Source organism: Panthera tigris, chromosome B1, assembly GCF_018350195.1.
Source record: "Panthera tigris isolate Pti1 chromosome B1, P.tigris_Pti1_mat1.1, whole genome shotgun sequence".
NCBI lineage: Eukaryota > Metazoa > Chordata > Mammalia > Carnivora > Felidae > Panthera > Panthera tigris.
The window spans coordinates 13107863-13118659 of record NC_056663.1 but is presented as its reverse complement, the minus strand read 5'-3'; the positions used below and the strand labels follow the sequence as shown (position 1 = coordinate 13118659).

The window sequence follows — 10797 nt, the reverse complement described above, 5'->3', positions numbered from 1 at the left end:
CAGTTGAATAATCGAAGCCATTTAATGGCATCTGTTTTTAACTTTCTCTTGTGTAGATTATACAATCTCAGTTCTTTCAAACCTAGGGCACAGTGTATTGACTTTGACTTTGTTTTGTTCTTTGTCTCCCAATGCTTTTTGCATATTCACATAGTTTTTCAAATGTCCAGGTCAAATTTGCAATGATTGCCTCTCACCCTAATTTGAAAACATTCTTCCTTTTTCACATCACCGTGCCTTGGAAAAATCTCATGGTTGAGTGAAGGATACTGATTGTCCACTCCATATCTCTGCCTCTCTTCAAGCACCGGCCCACCCTCAGGGCAACCCGTGTGCTTCAGATGATGCTACCTGTTTCCTCCGCCCCTCAGGCTGTCCCAGGGTTCTTGCCCATTAATCTAAAAGTAATGCCATCCCAATGGCCAGAGGTTGGTGTCTAAGAGCATGAGATATGATTTTCTAGGGGCGAGAAATAGCAAGTCTCTTAGTGTTCTATGGATGATACTTCAGGGTCATGGAGGTAGATACGTCATAGACATAAAGCCTAGAAACAGCCTGCTCACTCCTGCCCCAAGGAGAAGCTGGTTTATGGAGGCAGGGAGAGCTAAGAGGACTGCAGAAAAATGTACCCAGAACTACGAGGCTAACAGAACACTGACACTCCACCCTTCTGTGCTGCTATTTGGTGAATCAATTGGTTTTCTTATGCTTTAAGCTAGTCAGAGAGGTTCTCTAGCAGGCAGCTAAAAGAAACCATGCTTTTACGTATGAACACATGATGATGTCTGATTTCCTTTTTTTTTCTTTTTTTCTTTCAAGAAATTTTTTTTGATGTTTATTTGTTTTTGAGAGAGAGAGAGACAGAGACAGAGGGCAGGGTGGGGGGGAGCAGAGAGAGAGGGAGTCACAGAATTGGAAGCAGGCTCCCAGGCTCTGAGCTGTCAGCATAGAACCCGACGCAGGGCTTGAACTCACAAACTGTGAGATCATGACCTGAGCTGAAGTCAGATGCTCAATCGACTGAACCACCCAGGTGCCCCTCCTTTTTTTTTCTTAACAAAGACCACATTATAAACCTCCTATTTCATTGCTTCAGCATGTTTACAGATTTTTTTTTAAGTTTACTTATTTATTTCGAGAAAGAGAGACTGAACACAAGTGGGGGAGGGTGGGGGGGGAGAAAGAGGGAGAGAGAGAGTGAGAGCGAGAGCGAGAGAGCATGATCAGGGAAGGGACAAAAAGAGGGTTGGGAGAGAGAGAATCCCAAGCAGGCTCCATGCTGTTAGTGCAGAGCCCGATGCAGGGCTTGAACCCACGAACCACCCACGAACCACGAGATCATGACCTTGGCTAAAACCAAGAGTCAGACACTTAACTGACTGAGTCACCCAGGCACCCCAGATAGAATAGATATATTTTGATCCACTTTGTACTCAGCACTCTGGCACCTGCCGTGGAGAACACAAATGAAGCAGAAAAGCCGTGGGCTCTACTCTGAGGTCATAACGTAGTTTGGAAGACAAGAAACACACCCGTTGTTCACCATACACTTTGCAAACCGCATAGGACGGTTTGTGGCTGCTCAGAGATGGAAGGGATCAGTGTAGGATGATGACTGGGATGGGGGTAGAATTTGGTCAGCTAGGATACTGGACGGTATTTCAGTGAAGGGAGAAAGAAAAACCAAGGCATGTTATGTTTTTGAGGCAGTTGGGAGGTGAACTTGTCTGCAGCAGCATCAACCACCTGGGGAAGCAACAGAAATGAGGCTGAAGGTCTGGAGAGACAGGCGGGGAGGTTAAGGAAGGCGTCATGTAATCAGAGTACAAAAAATACACGAAGTCTTCCTCCCATATCATTGCCAAGTGTTTCGTATTGTTTCTTCAGATTCCTCTGTACCACGAATGACTTGGAAGCAGAAGCCAGGTCTTAATCACCTTTGTATACATACGTGTATATTTGTGTATATGGCCCATGCTCCAAACAGAACCACCCCAGAATGGGCTGGGCTAACTCCGGGATCCCTGTAGACTCTTGGCTACTTGCTCCTGGGAAATAGCTTGTCTCCCTCTGTAATATCATCTTAGTAGCCCCTATTTTATCCTTTGTGTAACGGATTAAATATTGGCTGGTTTCTGGACCAGCAGTACTGCTTGATAAGTTCAACCAGCCTAGCTGAATCTGTTCTCTACAAAGCTTTGTTCTTCCTTACCCAGTGCCCTGGGATTGATGTGCAAGAAAGTAGATTTTTATGACATTTCCCTGTGTTTTTCAAAATATGGAAATTAACCAGTAATCTTAGAAAAAGACTGGGATATCTTATTTTAATTTTTTTATAGTAGAGATAAGATTCCTTTATGTCTAGTCTTTTACAACTCTCAAAAAAGAGTTTTACTGGCACATTAGGCACATGTTAATTAAAATGGTGGGTTAATGCTTTAAGGGTCATAGAACTGATGGCAAAAATATTAAATAATAACCATTTGGATTTTCGAACTTCTATAGCAGGAAATCAAACTGGGAAAATAAAGTTTCTATCACTATCAGCTGGACCCATTAGAATTATACCTACACATAATAAAATCACCTTGTAGTTTTGTAATCTTTATTCTTAAGCTGGGAAAAATAGAGAATTTAATCACAGATTCTTAAAATTTGTGGTGGGCAAGGGGTAAGAATGATACCGTTATCTCTAAGTCATAACAAATTTCTTTTAAATAATATGCAAAATAAAAACAAAGTTTATTTCCTGCTTACCTTTGTGTCATTTATATTTAATCAGAAAAACATTTTTTAAAATTTAAATTCATGTTAGTTAACGTATAGTATAGTATTGGCTTCAGGGGTAGAATTTAGTGATTCATCACATTACATATAACACCCACTGCTCATCCCAACAAGTGTCCTCCTTATGCCGGTCACCCATCTAGCCCTTCCTCCACCCACCTCCCCTCTAGCAATGCTCAGTTTGTTCTCTGTATTTAAGAATCTCTTAAGGTTTTCCTCCCTCTCTGTTTTTATCTTATTTTATTTGTCCTTCCCTTCCCTTATGTTTATCTGTTTTGTTTCTTAAATTCCAAATATGAGTGAAATCATAAGATATTTGTCTTTCTCTGATTGACTTATTTCACTTAGCATAATATATACTAGTTCCATCCATGTTGTTGCAAATGACAAGATTTTATTCTTTTTGATTGCCAAGTAATATCTCATTGTGTGTGTGTGTGTGTGTGTGTGTAATGTATATATACATATAATGTGGGTGTGTGTATATATATACATATTATATAATATATAATATATTATATCTATTATATATTATATACCACATCTTCTTTATTCATTCATTTATTCATTCATTCATTTCTTTCATAAGCATTCCATAGTTTTCAGCATACAGATCTTTTACCTCTTTGGTTACATTCATTCCTAGGTATCTTATGGTTTTTGGTGCAATTGTAAAAGGGATCGATTTCTTGATTTTTCTTTCTGTTGTTACATTATTGGTGTATAGAAATACGACACATTTCTGTATGTTGATTTTATATCCTGCTACTTGCCTGAATTCATGTATCAGTTCTTTTGGTGGAGTTTCAAGATTTCTGCGTAGAGTATCGCGTCTTCTGCAAAAAGTGAATGCTTGCCTTCTTCCTTCCTAATTTGGATGCCTTTTCTTTCTTTTGGTTGTCTGATTGCTGATGCTATGACATCCAGTATGATGTTGAACAACAGTGGTGAGAGTGGACATCCCTGTTGTATTCCTGACCTTAAGGGAAAAACTGTCAGTTTTTCCTCATTGAGGATGATATTAGCTGTGGGTCTTTCATATATGGCCTTTATAATCTTGAGGTATGTTCCTTCTATCCCTACTTTCTTCAGGGTTTTTACCAAGACTGGAGCTTTATTTTGTCAAATCCTTTTTCTGAATCTATGGAGAGGATCATAATGTTCTTATCCTTTCTTTTATTAATGTGGTATATCACGTTGATTGATTTGTGGATATTGAATCACCCCTGCGGCCCAGGTATAAATCCCACTTGATCATGGTGAATAATTCTTTTAATGTATTGTTGCATTTAATTTCCTAGTATCTTGTTGAGAATTTTTGCATCCATGTGCATCAGGGAAATTGATCTATAATTCTCCTTTTTAGTGGGGTCTTCGTCTGGCTTTGGAATTAAGTCTACGGCCATACCACCCTGAACGCGCCCGATCTCATCTGATCTCGGAAGCTAAGCAGGGTCGGGCCTGGTTAGTACTTGGATGGGAATTAAGGTAACTCTGGTCTCATAGAATGAGTTTGAAAGTTTTCCTTCCATTTCTATTTTTTGGAACAGTTTCAAAAGAATATGTATTAATGAATACTTTAAATGTTTGGTAGAATTCCTCTGGGAAGTCATCCAGCCCTTGACTCTTGTTTGTTGGGAGATTTTTTATTACTGATTCAATTTCTTTACTAGTTATGTTAAAGTCTTCTATTTCTTCCTGTTTCAGTTTTGGTAGTTGACATGTTTTTAGGGATTTATCCACTTCTTCCAGGTTGCCCAACTTGTTGGCATATAATTGCTCATAATATTCTCTTAAAATTGTTCGTATTTCTGTGGTGTTGGTTGTGATGTCTCTTTTTTCAGCTGTGATTTTATTTATTTGGGTCCTTTCCTTTTTCTTTTTGATGAGTCTGGCTCGGGGTTTATCAATTTTGTTAATTCTTTCAAAGATCCGGTGCCTAGTTTCACTGATCACTTCCACTGTTTTTTTGATTTTGATATCATTGATCAGGAAAACATTTTTATAGATTGTGAAAAAACACTTTTTTTGGTGGGAGATTTTTAAGAAAAGTTTTTATTCCCATTAGGCTAATGTCTATTGGAGATTGCACGTGAATGAGAACTAATAGGGGAAAACTCCCCCCCCCCCCAGAATTTAGCCACAAAGTTGGGAAAATATCCTGAAACTGAAAATGGTTAAAAAAAAAAATAAAGAAAGAAAGAAAAGAAAGAAAAGAAAAAAATCTAATCAGTGTGGATAAGCTTAATGTCCACAGGAATAGCCTTCCCTGGGGAAACCTAGTTGATGGGACGACCCAAGGAGTCTTTCCAGGACTGCCAAGAATTTAGGTATTTTAGCCCATTTGAGAAAGACCAAGTTATAAAACATTTGTTACATGTTTACTATGTGCCAGGCACTATGCAGGCAATTTACGTAACATGATCTCATTCAAACCTTATCTCTTCACTCTGAGGCAATATTATTTTTCCTAATTTACAGATGAGAAAATGGAGATTAGAGAGAGTGAAAGAACAAGGTGTGCACTGCATGCCATGGTTTTTGTAGGAAAAACCTACCATGCTAATGTAGCACCCTTGGAAAGGTTGTCCAGACAGCTTTCTTTGAAGACCAAGATGCTCATCAACATTTTCCCATAGCACCCTCTGCTCACACTTGTGTAAGAATTTGTCCCCAGGGTCTGAATTACCAGCATAATATTCTCTCTTCCACTAGGACACTGAAGGAAAGGGTTGAGTCTTGGTCCCCATGGAGCCAAGATGCACACCTGAAGACAGTGATTCAGTGTAAATCCTTTCCTGGGAAGTGAAAAAAACACTGGAAGATAAGGAGGGGGATATAACTAGTACCAGCTGCATTATCTGACTAGCCAGCTATTACTGTGAGGGACTAGAGCTCACTTATCCTGGGGAACTTCTAGGAGTCAATGTCCAACACACAAGTCCATTACCCACCCCCACTTCCACTGGGAACTGATGGAGGGTTGCTCTTATGTGGCAAGGAATACAGCTGCTGGCATTTGCAAGGGGTGGACAGTAATATCAGTGTCTAAAGTGGTAAGGGGGAGGGGTGGGGAGGGCCCAGCAGCATCTGCTAGACAATCCTCCACACTCAGCATGGAACCAGTCGCATCGTAAGTGTGCAGTGAAAGTTGAGTAAAATTGTCATTTTGATTTACCAGTCAATATTTTGTGCATGTGGCTAGAGTGAGTCAGTCCTTCTAAATCTGATCGACTTCAGGCCAACTGCCAAAATCAAGTTTCTAAATATTTAAAGCATAGGACGAAACCCTAAACAATTGTGATTTTTTACCTACAAACTATCTGAGGCCAACAGTTGAAATTCCCCTTTAACACATATTTAGCCCCATCAATATATCTCTTTTGCTCCTATCCATGTATCAGTACCTATCCAACACAAGGTTTTAGATAAATGCATAGCGTTTTGCATCCTGACATACTAGAAAAAACAGGTCCATGTCACAAACTCTGTAAGTTGAGAAGGATCCAGTGTGGTTGTTGTGCCAGTGAGAGCTTCAGATGCAAACACAGAAATAATTCACCCTGTAATGGTCTGATTATAGTGAACAATCCAAGGTGAATCAAGAATTTACTATATGAATTCAAAGCCCTATTTAAGATAAAGTGGTTGTTTTGTGTTCGTGTGTGTGTACATACGTGTGTATGTGCATATTTGTGTGTGTGTGTGTGTGTGTGTGTGTGTGTGTTATTTAAGCTGTTATTTCACCTAAGAGTTTATGAGGCGAATAAGGAAGAAAAAATGGATCTAAGTTGTCTTGGCTGTAGAGAAAGACTACACCTCTCTGCGCGTAGAACCAGGTGGTATTGCCACAGCGTGGCCCCCTTGAGGGACAGAGTGGAATTACAGGAAGACCACGGAATTTGAAATTAGGAGTCCCAAGTTCAAACCCTGTTTCGTCAGCTACTAAGTGTGTAACCCTGGACAAGAAACATGAACTCTTGGAGCCTTAATTTCCTCATCAATCAAATAGGATAATAATGGCCACTTCATTGGGATGTTTCGGGAACTTAGGCAAATCTTGGGCTTTGTAAACTCTAAAGTACAATACAAATATCATTAGGATGAGAAGAAGTGAGAAGAAATGCCGTTCAGTGTCTTCCAAATATCAAAGAGAGCCAGAGGAGCTTTCCTGGAACAGGAACCTTTGGTCTGGACCATTCAGAGGGTCCACTCATCCGGAAGGGTTGACAGGACTGTGCTCTTGGCAGTTCCTGAAACTCATCTATGACATATAATTGCAGGAGCTACTCTGCTTGAGCCTGCTCTCTTGAAACTAAACCATTCACCAGGAGACTGCAAACAACTGCGGTTTAGTCAAGGAAAACAGCTCTGCCCCTTTTCCTATAAAAATAGGTTCAAGCCCTGGGTCTAAGCTCCCAGAAACCAGTTTCCAAGCAAGCAGTCCTCTCTTTCCTTCCAGAAGCCCTACTGGGGTAATCGATACCAAAGCTGATATCTTTTACAGGGAAGACAAAGGAAGGGATCTCTTTGCTCTTTTAATTATTTGGTCATTATTACCGTTCCAAACATAAACACTCCTGTCTTCCTGTCTTCCCTTGTGTTCATGCATGGAAATAATCAACGCGCAAACAGCTAGCCTACTTTGCAACAGCTCTCACATTTGCTCTGTCTCCAAAAGACTTTATTGCTTTGTTAGGCCTTGTCCCATTCTCTGATTATTGTATTTGGGTTGCTTCATTCCATGGATAAGATTTTCCCGTCCCTGGAGTGAGATGCTCTGCCACGGGGCCTCCTCTATCAGCCGCAGAGCCAGGGGAGGTGTGGGTCTGTCATCTCATTCTCACTGATCAGCTGACACTCTGTTTACAGTCACCTTTAGAGAGGCAAGAGCTTTAGAAAGCATTGCTCAGACTAGACTATTCTTTACAGGAGAGAGCACACCGACAAAGGATTGGTTGTGCTCAGAGGGCATTTTATGGGGAAAAAGTGAAGTTCCCGTGCAAGTAAAGCTTCTGTGTGAGCTACTTTTAGACCGCCCCCACCCCACCCTCACCCCGTGGTGGCACAGAGGGGAGCACTTCCTTCCGGCTCTGCAGAGCGCTCCCAGCTGTTTGCGAGGAGAATGGAGCCAGACTTGAACCCTATGCACAGTTTATTTCTCCTTTGCAAATATGTGTGCCCTGAATTAATAGAGACAGGGCCAAAAGACCCGACGAAGTACTGTATTTGAAGAATCACTGGTGCTGATTTTCAAAAGTTATCCTGTGGGGCACCTGGGTGGCTCAGTCGGTTAGCGTCCGACTTCGGCTCAGGTCACGATCTCGCGGTCCTGAGTTCGAGCCTCGCGTCGGGCTCTGTGCTGACAGCTCAGAGCCTGGAGCCTGCTTCGGATTCTGTGTCTCCCTCTCTCTCTCTGCTCCTCCCCCATTCATGCTCTGTCTCTCTCTGTCTCAAAAATAAATAAAAATTAAAAAAAAAAAAACAACAATAAAAAGTTATCCTGGTCTCACAGGGTCCTATTACACCTGTCAATTAGCGCTGGTGATGACTGAAGTGATATCCTGTTTCCCGATTGTGACTTGCTAGTGACTGGTTAGGCAGAAGCTGCGTGGGAGACTAATCACAGCTCTGCCATTTCCACAGGGTTTTCCTATATATGACCTTGTTTGTCTTAATTCTACGCGAAATCTTGGAAAGTGAGGGTAAGAGGCATCCCTGTGATTCCTGCTGTACGGGACTCGCCTGTCCAACGTTACCCAGCTGGGAAATGACAGAAATGAGATCAGAGCCAGGCCTCCAGGTTCCAAACTGTATGCCATTTCTACAACATCATGCTTTTTATCCTGGGAAAGAGAGGAGTGTCTGAGAGTGGTTCAAATCTTCCATTTTCAGTGGAGACGAACAATAGAATCTGCCAATCTTATCTTCCTTTAGAGCGGTGGTACTTAACCTTGCTTGCACATAAAGCCATCTGGGAGCTTTTAAACAATACCTTTGCTGGGAGTCCACCCCAAGCCAATTAAGTCCAAGTCTCTTGGGGTGGGCCTAGGCATCTGTATTTTTCAAAAGCTCTCCGGGGTGCCACTAATGTGTAGCTAGGGCTAAGATTCTCTGCTTTAGAGTCATAATCAACAAAACACTGATTGCATTTTTCCAATTTCAAGCCACTCTGGGAGTGTCGTAATGAAAAATCCTAATAGCAACTTTCCTGGCAGCCTCAGGAGATAGGTCGCGGCCTTGGCTCTTAGTAGGGATTCAAATTTACCCAGAGATTGACTGACAGATGAGCTGTTAAAGAAACACTTTTATTGCTTGGATCTGTAACCGCAAAGCTGTCAATCCAGAAACTCAGCGGGATAAATAAATTACATTCTGATCGCTTCGCACCTTTTAATTATGTTACCTTAATAGTTTTACTACTGATGACCAGAAAATGATCATGTATCATTGATAATGCTATCAACATGTAACCATTGTTTCTCTTTGATAAATGAGTGGTTGATTTTTCCCTGCTTACTTTTTTCAAATAATAATAATAGGCACTTTTATTCATTTCAAGGTTAACTTAGTAAATTAGCTTTTGCATACATCCCATTCTTTAAGACTTAAAACTTTGTAAGAATATATATATATATATATATATATATATATATATATATAACTGAAATGCCTTTATGTTTCTTTTATAGTTAACCTATTACCAACAAATATGTGCTGGGTATTTACATGAAAAATTCCCTCTCCATGACTTTAATTGCATCTCTTGTTATGGAATTTGAAAAAATATTCATTAATTGGCAAGGTGATTTCTGTGTCAATCCCTGTCCTAGGTGCTAAGATCCCACATAGGCATATGCTATGAATGTCTCCTTACAAGAGGGAAATGCTATCATACAGATATCAGAAAGTACAAGTGAAAAAAGACAGAAAGACATTAATAAGGACTTGATTTTTCACTGAGTCTGTACAAGCCATTTCTTCATTAAAAAGCAAAAAAAAAAAAAAAAAACAAAAACAAACAAAAAAAAACCTTTTGGTTTTGAATCTCCAAAACATGACATTCATTGAGTTGTAAGGCATATGTTTTCCAAATACATGCAAAAAAAAAGGAAAGTTTATGAATTGTTTTGTTCTTTTGAGAACACTGTGTTAGGTGTATGTTTTATAACTGGGGGTATTTTACTGGCAATAGTATATGATATTACATTTGCTGAATTAGATTTCCTTTCTAAAGCTTACTAAATATCTAAACATCAAGTTAATAATACCTTTTCCAATAGACTCCATTTAGTACTACAACCTGGAATGACTTTCCAAATCTTTGTATGTCAATTTCTATGCCAATAAACTGGTAGATCGATACCTGATATCATTTTCTCACAATAGTTTTGGAGAAAAGAATATTAATATCAGCTACTCTTAATGTTTTATTTAATTAAAAAAAATAATCTTTACACTCAACGTGGGGCTCGAACTCACAACCCCAGGATAGAGAGTTGCAAGTTTAACTGACTGAGCCAGCTAGGTGCCCCTGAATGTTTTAAAATAGTAGTTTCATAATGCTCGTCAGACTCTACAGATTCTTATGTTAATCACACATAGGAAAACATACTATTAAGGCCCTTGAAGTCATTGCTGAGAATTGAATTAAAGATGTGACAGGTGGCCCATAATTTTACCTAACTGTCAATTAAATGGATGCTATATGCCCTGTGACTAAGTCTGCCCTCAAACGTCAGTGAGTGCCCAGTGGTCCTAATGCCCTGCAACCTACTGGCCTGAAATAATTAATGTCCCTCCCTAAGCAATCTACTTCCTGTCAGAGCACGGCTAGGGCACTGAGAATAGAGTCCAGTGAGGTAGAGGATCGTTTTTCATTAATTTTGATTTTTTCCCATTGTTACAGGTGCTTTGAATATTAAGTCTTGGCCTGATCAGCCACTCATGCTGTTATGATTTAGCCATTTTTCACTCTTCCCCCTCATGACATATAAAAATGGAAAGAAA

The 10797-nt window shown here is 40.0% G+C and overlaps 1 pseudogene; it reads left to right on the top strand.

Moving 5' to 3' along the window:
• Positions 1–4181: 4181 nt before the first annotated feature.
• LOC122238156 lies at positions 4182–4296 on the top strand (annotated as a pseudogene).
• Positions 4297–10797: the final 6501 nt, after the last annotated feature.